We start from the raw sequence: 7843 nt of genomic DNA on the forward strand, positions 1-7843 counted from the left end.
AATCCAGATGGTTCTTTTCCTCTTTGTTCCGGAGGACACGACGTCCACAGTTTCCAAAAACAATTTGAAATGTGGACTCGTCAGACCACAGAACACTTTTCCACTTTGCATGAGTCCGTCTTAGACGAGCTCGGGCCCAGCGAAGCCGTCGGCGTTTCTGGGTGTTGTTGATAAATGGCTTGTGATTTGCCTAGTAGAGTTTTAACTTGCACTTACAGATGTAGCGACCAACTGTAGTTAGTGACAGTGGTTTTCTGAAGTGCTCCTGAGCCCATGCGGTGATATCCTTTACACACCGACGTCGCTTTTTGATGCAGTACAGCCTGAGGGATCGAAAGTCACGGGCATTGCCGCTTACGTGCAGTGATTTCTCCAGATTCTCTGAACCTTTTGATGATATTACGCACCGTAGATGGTGAAATCCCTAAATTCCTTGCAATAGCTGGTTGAGAAATGTTGTTCTGACAAAGTGGTGACCCTCGACCCCGTCCTTGTTTGTGAACGACTGAGCATTTCATGGAAGCTGCTTTTATACCCAATCATGGCACCCGCCTGTTCCCAATTAGCCTGTTCACCTGCGGGATGTTCCAAATAAGTCTTTGATGAGCATTCCTCGACTTTCTCTGTCTTTTTTGCCACTCGTGCCAGCTTTTTTGAAACATGTTGCAGGCATCAAATTCTAATATTTGCAAGAAATAACAAAGTTTTCCAGTGTGAACATGAAATATCTTGTCTTTGCAGTCTAAAAAACAGGTTCTCCCTTTCCAAAAATTCCAGATTTTCCAAGAATTTCCAGGAATTTTCTCCTTATTGACAATGAATGGGAACAATATAATCTACTCCATATCCCAATTTAAATCTATGTGGGAATCGCGGTTTTTCCATCGTCAAATTCCAAAATTCCCAGAATTCCCAGTTTTCCGGGACATTTTTCCCATTCAAAATGAATTGGCCATTTTTCACACTTGCACCATTTCCACATTTTTCAACCGATTCAAACCATTCCACCATCCTGGACATTCAAACCATAATTTTCCAAAGTTAAAAAAAATTCCAGGAATTCCCAGAATTCTCGGTTTTCCAAACCCTATTTCCCCCCTTTTTTCTGGTGACTAGTCCTTCCACATTTTTCAACGCATTTCAACCGTTCCACCGCCAAAACATTCCTCTTAATCAGGAAAAAAAACAATGTTGTTTTTTGAACTGGAAAAATTCCCATTTCCCTGAAATTCCAGGAATTCCGTAATAACATTTCTCAATTAAAAATGTTACTACGTCAACATTTCTCGACCATTTAGAAAAATTCTAACACCAACCATTCAGAACATTCAAGTTGTCTTTTTTAGCATTTTCACAACAATTCCCTATTTTCCCGGAATTCCTAAATTTCCATGAAATTCCCATTGAAAAGAATGGGACATTTTTCAAAGTTCCACAACTCCCACATTTTGTGTCCGATTCAAACCGTTCCAACTTCAGAATATTCAGCCTGTTCAGGAATTATGTGCTTTCCTTCAACCGTTTCAAAAAAAAAAAAAATCCCAGAATTCCCAGAATTCCCAGTTTTCCGGGATATTTTTCCCATTCAAAATGAATTGGCCATTTTTCAAACTTGCACCATTTCCACATTTTTCAACCGATTCAATTCATTCCACCATCCTGGACATTCAAACCATCATTTTCCAAAGTTAAAAAAATCCCAGGAATTCCCAGAATTCTTGGTTTTCCAAACCCTATTTCCCCCCTTTTTTTCTGGCGACTACTCCTCCCAACCCACTTCAACAGTTCTTTTTTTAACTGGAAAAATTCCCGGTTTTTCCGAATTTCCAGGAATTCCGTAATAACATTTTTCAATTAAAAATGTTACTACGTCAACATTTCTCGACCATTTAGAAAAATTCTAACACCAACCATTCAGAACATTCAAGTTTTTTTTTTTTTAGCATTTTCACAACAATTCCCTATTTTCACGGAATTCCTAAATTTCCATCAAATTCCCATCTAAATGAATGGGCAATTTTTCAAAGTTCCACAACTCCCACATTTTGTGTCCGATTGAAACCGTTCCAACTTCAGAATATTCAGCCTGTTCAGGAATTATGTGCTCTCCTTCAAACCGTTTAAAAATAAATAAATCCCAGATTTCCTAGAATTCCCAGTTTTTAGGGACATTTCCCCCATTCAAAATGAATGATCCATTTTTCAAACTTCCACAATTGCCACATTTTTCAACCGATTCAAACCATTCCACCTTCAACACATTCAATTCATCCTGGAAATTCAAACAACCGTTTTCCCCACCGTCAAACGGCGTTACAAATGCGCCCGTTGTCTGCCGCGACTCATCCAGGGGTTGCACGGTCCACCTTCACAAACGTCTTTTCCTTTGGTTTAAGAGTAACACGTCCATTAAAGGTAAACCGATTAGTTCCAGCGCCAACAAAGACGTCCATGTTGCGGTTGTCATTGCTCACTCTTCCCAACGAGGTACATATCTAGTCAACGACAGTTGTGGCTGCTTTTCCCTTTTTGTTTGGCAGACCCTACTGGAGAGACCTGTGTGAAGTCTGCTGAAAAACTGGTCTCTCACAGCCCACTCCCAAGACTACACTGACGTCCTCTCTTGCTACAAAAGTGCCTTAGACTCTTCCTCCTATTACTCTCCACTCTTGGATTCTGGGACCAGTGACCCCAAGACCGTGTTCTCTGCCATCAAGAAATCCACAAACCCAGTGCCAATATCACCTGATCAGTCACTAGCAACAACTGGAACTCCTTCCTCTCATTCTTTAATACCAAAGATATTTACAGAACTCTAGCCACTCCACACATTCTCCCTTTCCTTCTCCTGCCTGGTCTAGAACTACTCAAGTCCTCTCCCAGTTTTCCATGGTCACGCAATCTTCAAACGCTTGGAAAACTCAAGCTGTCTACCTGAACATCCAGCTTCATCTCCCCATCAATCAATCAATCACCAGTGCCTCAAAGGGCTTCGCAAACCACAATGAGATCCGGGGCAAGTGAAAACTCCAAAAGCCCAACACGGGACAAAGAAGACACCGTGGGAAAGGGGCCGTAGACGTGGGGAAGGTCTCCTGGCTGCAATGGATGCCGAGTCGGTACAGTTGTTGAATTGTTACATTCGTGATAACGCGAGAGTCCAGTCCAGTCTGTGGTCCTCTCCAAGGTTTCTCATTGTCCCTTTGGGTTGAGTTTTTCCTTGCCCTGGTGTGGGATCTGAGCCGAGGATGACGTTGTGGCTTGTGCAGCCCTTTGAGACACTCGTGATTTAGGGCTATGTAAGTAAACATTGATTGATTGAAGACTATAAAAATGGGAGCCATTACCACCCTGCTTGGCACTCAGCATCAAGGGTTGGAATTGGGGGTTAAATCACCAAAAATGATTCCCGGGCGTGGCCACCGCTGCTGCTCACTGTTTTTCAAGCATTGACCGGTCCGCAGCTACAAAAAGGTTGGGGACCACTCATCTAAATTAACTATATGACTTGCCTAAGTAGCTGGACAGGACAAAAAAAAAAAGACAGGAATTAACCTCCGTACTTTTGAACCAATATTAAGCTATACATGAAGCTAGAACGCAACACTACATACATCTTTAGGGCTATATAAATAAACATTGATTGATTGGTTGATCTTGTGGCCTAGCCCAGGGAGCAATACTGGGACCAAAACGATTCAATCTTGATATAAACGACATTTGTAAAGTTACCAAAGTATTGTTACGTGTATATAACCTGCGAGCCAAGAATGTCCGACAAGTACCAAGAGAAGAATACCGTATTTCCTTGAATTGCCGCCGGGAATATAGTATTCGCCTGCCTAGAATTACAGCCGGGTCAAACTCGTTTCGCAAAATAATTAGCGCATGCTTGGCACTTCCGCCGGGTCAAATATGAGTCATTAAATGACTCCCGCCGCCTAGTGGTAGAGGGCGCTAGTGATCCTTCTTGCGACTACCAGTACTGCAGGAGACAGGTGCTGCAGAAGAAGACAACAAGCAGCAAGCATGAGCAGCGATTGTTTGCTTGCACTTTTACCATGGAGGATTACATACCTAAAATAAAACAGTTTTCTAAACTGGACTTTCAATCGAAGCAGGAGGTAATACTTAAAGGAATATCTCCAGAGGCTTTTAAAATTGAAGAAAGATAAGAAAGACTGCCTTTGATCAGAAGCAGCTGCACATGCACCCATTTACAAGTAAAGGTAAGATCACAATAATGTTTTTTTTTATTAAATGTGCTTTTCATGATAAGGTAAGCGCCGGAGTGAGAAGAGGTTTTAAAATAATTAGCGCATGCTTGCCCATTCCGCATGGTTTTGGTAAGCGCCGGAGTGAGAAGAGGTTTTAAAATAATTAGCGCATGCTTGCCCATTCCGCATGGTTTTGGTAACCGCAGGAGTGAGAAGAGGTTTTAAAATTAATTAGCGCCTCTGCGGCTATTCAAGGAAATACGGTATAATCTTCGAGGGGGAAAAAGATAGTGATTTAAAACATCTGTATGCATGAACAACACTGAAACCTTGAGCATATCACTGTGAAGAAAAGGGCTAATGCACAATGCACTGATGGGAGCAAGTATTAACAAATGAGGTGTTTACAAAGAACAATCCTGATAAACATTTTGAACAATTAGCATTATTTCTAGGGATGTCCGATAATATCGGCCGATAAATGCGTTAAAATGTAATATCGGAAATTATCGGTATTGGTTTTTTTATTATCTGTATCGTTTTTTGTTTTTTTTAAATTAAATCAACATAAAAAACACAAGATACACTTACAATTAGTGCACCAACCCAAAAAACCTCCCTCCCCCCATTTCTTTCTATTATCAATATTCTGGTTCCTACATTATATATCAATACAGTCTGCAAGGGATACAGTCCGTAAGCACACATGATTGTGCGTGCTGCTGCTCCACTAATAGTACTAACCTTTAACAGTTAATTTTACTCATTTTCATTCATTACTAGTTTCTATGTAACTGTTTTTATATTGTTTTACTTTCTTTTTTATTCAAGAAAATGTTTTTAATTTAGTTATCTTATTTTATTATTATTTTTAAAAAAGTACCTTATCTTCACCATACCTGGTTGTCCAAATTAGGCATAATAATGTGTTAATTCCACGACTGCATATATCGGTTGATATCGGTATCGGTTGATACGGGCGGCGTGGGGAAGTTGTTAGAGTGGCCGGGCCAGCAATCGGAGGGTTGCTGGTTACTGGGGTTCAATCCCCACCTTCTACCATCCTAGTCACGTCCGTTGTGTCCTTGGGCAAGACACTTCACCCTTGCTCCTGATGGCTGCTGGTTAGCGCCTTGCATGGCAGCTCCCGCCATCGGTGTGTGTGTGAATGGGTGAATGTGGAAATACTGTCAAAGCGCTTTGAGTACCTTGAAGGTAGAAAAGCGCTATACAAGTATAACCCATTTATCATTTATATCGGTATCGGTAATTAAAGAGTTGGACAATATCGGGATATCGGGAAAAAGCCATTATCGGACATCCCTGATTATTTATTTATTTATAAGTTATATAACTTATTTTACGGTTTGGTATGATTGTCTGCGAGTTGAAAAGGGACCAAACATGCGTGTTTGAGGTTGGATTAGAGAAGATCTGCTTCTTCCCGCTGCTTTTCGAACATGCTGAAATTATACTATGAATATTTATTGTCTCTTTGCGCTGGTTGTAAGGTTGCTGCAGCAATAGGAACTGCTTGTACGTGTTAGCCATCCCTTTACCACTTTTGACGTGCGGGGCTTCTTGAGGAAAGTTCTGTGGTCAGATGAAACAAAAACGGAGGTGTTTGGCCACAATACCCAGCAATATGTTTGGAGGAGAAAAGGTGAGGCCTTTCATCCCAGGAACACCATCCCTACAGTCAAGCATGGTGGTGGTAGTATTATGCTCTGGGCCTGTTTCGCTGCCAATGGAACTGCTGCTTTAAATGGGACAATGAAAAAAGGAGGATTACCTCCAAATTCTTCAGGACAAGCTAAAATCATCAGCCCGGAGGTTGGGTCTTGGGGCGCAGTTGGGTGTTCCAACAGGACAATGACCCCAAACACACCTCAAAAGTGGTAAAGGAATGGCTAAATCAGGCTAGAATGAAGGTTTTAGAATGGCCTTCTTAAAGTCCTGACTTAAAGGTGTGGACAATGCTGAAGAAACAAGTCCATGTCAAAAAAGCAACACATTTAGCTGAACTGCACCAATTTTGTCAAGAGGAGTGGTCAAAAATCCAAGCAGAAGCTTGTGGATGGCTACCAGAAGTGCCTTATTGCAGGTCAACTTGCCAAGGGACATGTAAGCAAATATTAACATTGCTGTATGTATACTTTTGACCCATAATAAATTCATAAAACTTCATGAATGTTTTCTGTGAGCAACAAGTATGTGCTCCAATCACTACATCACACAAAAAATAAGAGTTGTAGAAATGATTGGAAACTCCAGACAGCAGAGGTGGGACCAAGTCATTGCTTTGCAAGTCACAAGTAAGTCTCAAGTCTTTGCCCTCAAGTCTCGAGTCAAGTCCTGAGTCAAGACAGGCAAGTCCCGAGTCAAGTCCAAAGTCAAGACTGGAAAGTCTCAAGTCAAGTCACAAGTCCTGCATTTTGAGTTTCGAGTCCTTTCAAGTCCTTTTGACCACAGACTAATATATTTACACAGATTGTGTATGCTTTTAAACCGCTGTATTTATTTATTAAAACAAGTGCATTTGAAATAGCAGGAAAGAAAATAGTGCTGACATTGCACTTCATAATAGCACTATTAACCAGTCATTTTAATAGTTTAAACAATTTTAAACATTTAACTCATTCCTTTACAGAATAAACACATTTGCAAAAACAAGTGCAACTGTACTTATTTGTACAAAAGTGTTAACATTGTATCTCCATGGCATATTGCATTGTAACTAGTTCCACAGCAGTTTCTATTCTGTTCTTACCTTATCTCATTGATCTCATCTCATACTGTATGTGTGTTGATGTGTGCATACACATGAAAAACATAACAAATACATGAACATAACAATGAACAGAGTTGTACTTTTTAGATGTCAGGACCCTATGCAATATGTACACATATTCTTAATATAGTATATATTTTAACTGACCTTTATTTGACTATGTTTGTCTTTTTGTAGGTGGCTAAAATACGTGGTGCTGCTGACCGCCGTCTAACGTTACGTTACTCTGTGTGATACATTGACTAACGTAACGTTATGTCTAGGTACCTCATGCAACCCTGCTTAAAAAAATCACTTGACAAAAAGTATGAATAAGGTAGCAAACTGCAGTGGACGCAACATATTGCCGTGTTTGAAATGACGTTATAACCATAAACATCTTATAAGTAGACGCAATATTGGTTGCTGTGACGCGAGCAATTTGCATCTTGAAGTGGTGATGAGGAGCCGGCGAGCAGCCTAAACTGACAGTTGACAGGTAGAAAACAAAGATGCTAAACTGACAGTTGACAGGTAGAAAACAAAGATGCCGGGCTGGTGTTCAGCGTTTTCCTGCTCAAATGAGCGGACTGTTGAAAATAGGAATCGGGGGATTACTTTTCACAAGTAAGATTTAACATTAAAGGCTTACTGAAATGAATTTGTTTTATTTAAACGGGAATAGCAGATCCATTCTATGTGTCATACTTGATCATTTCGCGATATTGCCATATTTTTGCTGAAAGGATTTAGTAGAGAAAATCGACGATAAAGTTTGCAACTTTTGCTCGCTGATAAAAAAAAGCCTTGCCTGTAGCGGAAGTAGCGTGACGTCACAGGAGCTAGTATTCCTCAC

The 7843-nt window shown here is 40.6% G+C and overlaps 1 protein-coding gene across 1 annotated transcript in view; it reads left to right on the forward strand.

Moving 5' to 3' along the window:
- Positions 1 to 6393, forward strand: part of LOC133663069 (uncharacterized) — a 28338-nt gene extending 21945 nt beyond the window's left edge. Inside the window, exon 9 of the mRNA XM_062067260.1 lies at positions 2541 to 6393. The gene's annotated coding sequence lies outside the window, so the exon portion shown is untranslated. The remainder of the gene's footprint in view (positions 1 to 2540) is intronic.
- Positions 6394 to 7843: the final 1450 nt, after the last annotated feature.

The sequence above is a fragment of the Entelurus aequoreus genome, linkage group LG13 (assembly GCF_033978785.1).
Source record: "Entelurus aequoreus isolate RoL-2023_Sb linkage group LG13, RoL_Eaeq_v1.1, whole genome shotgun sequence".
Lineage (NCBI taxonomy): Eukaryota > Metazoa > Chordata > Actinopteri > Syngnathiformes > Syngnathidae > Entelurus > Entelurus aequoreus.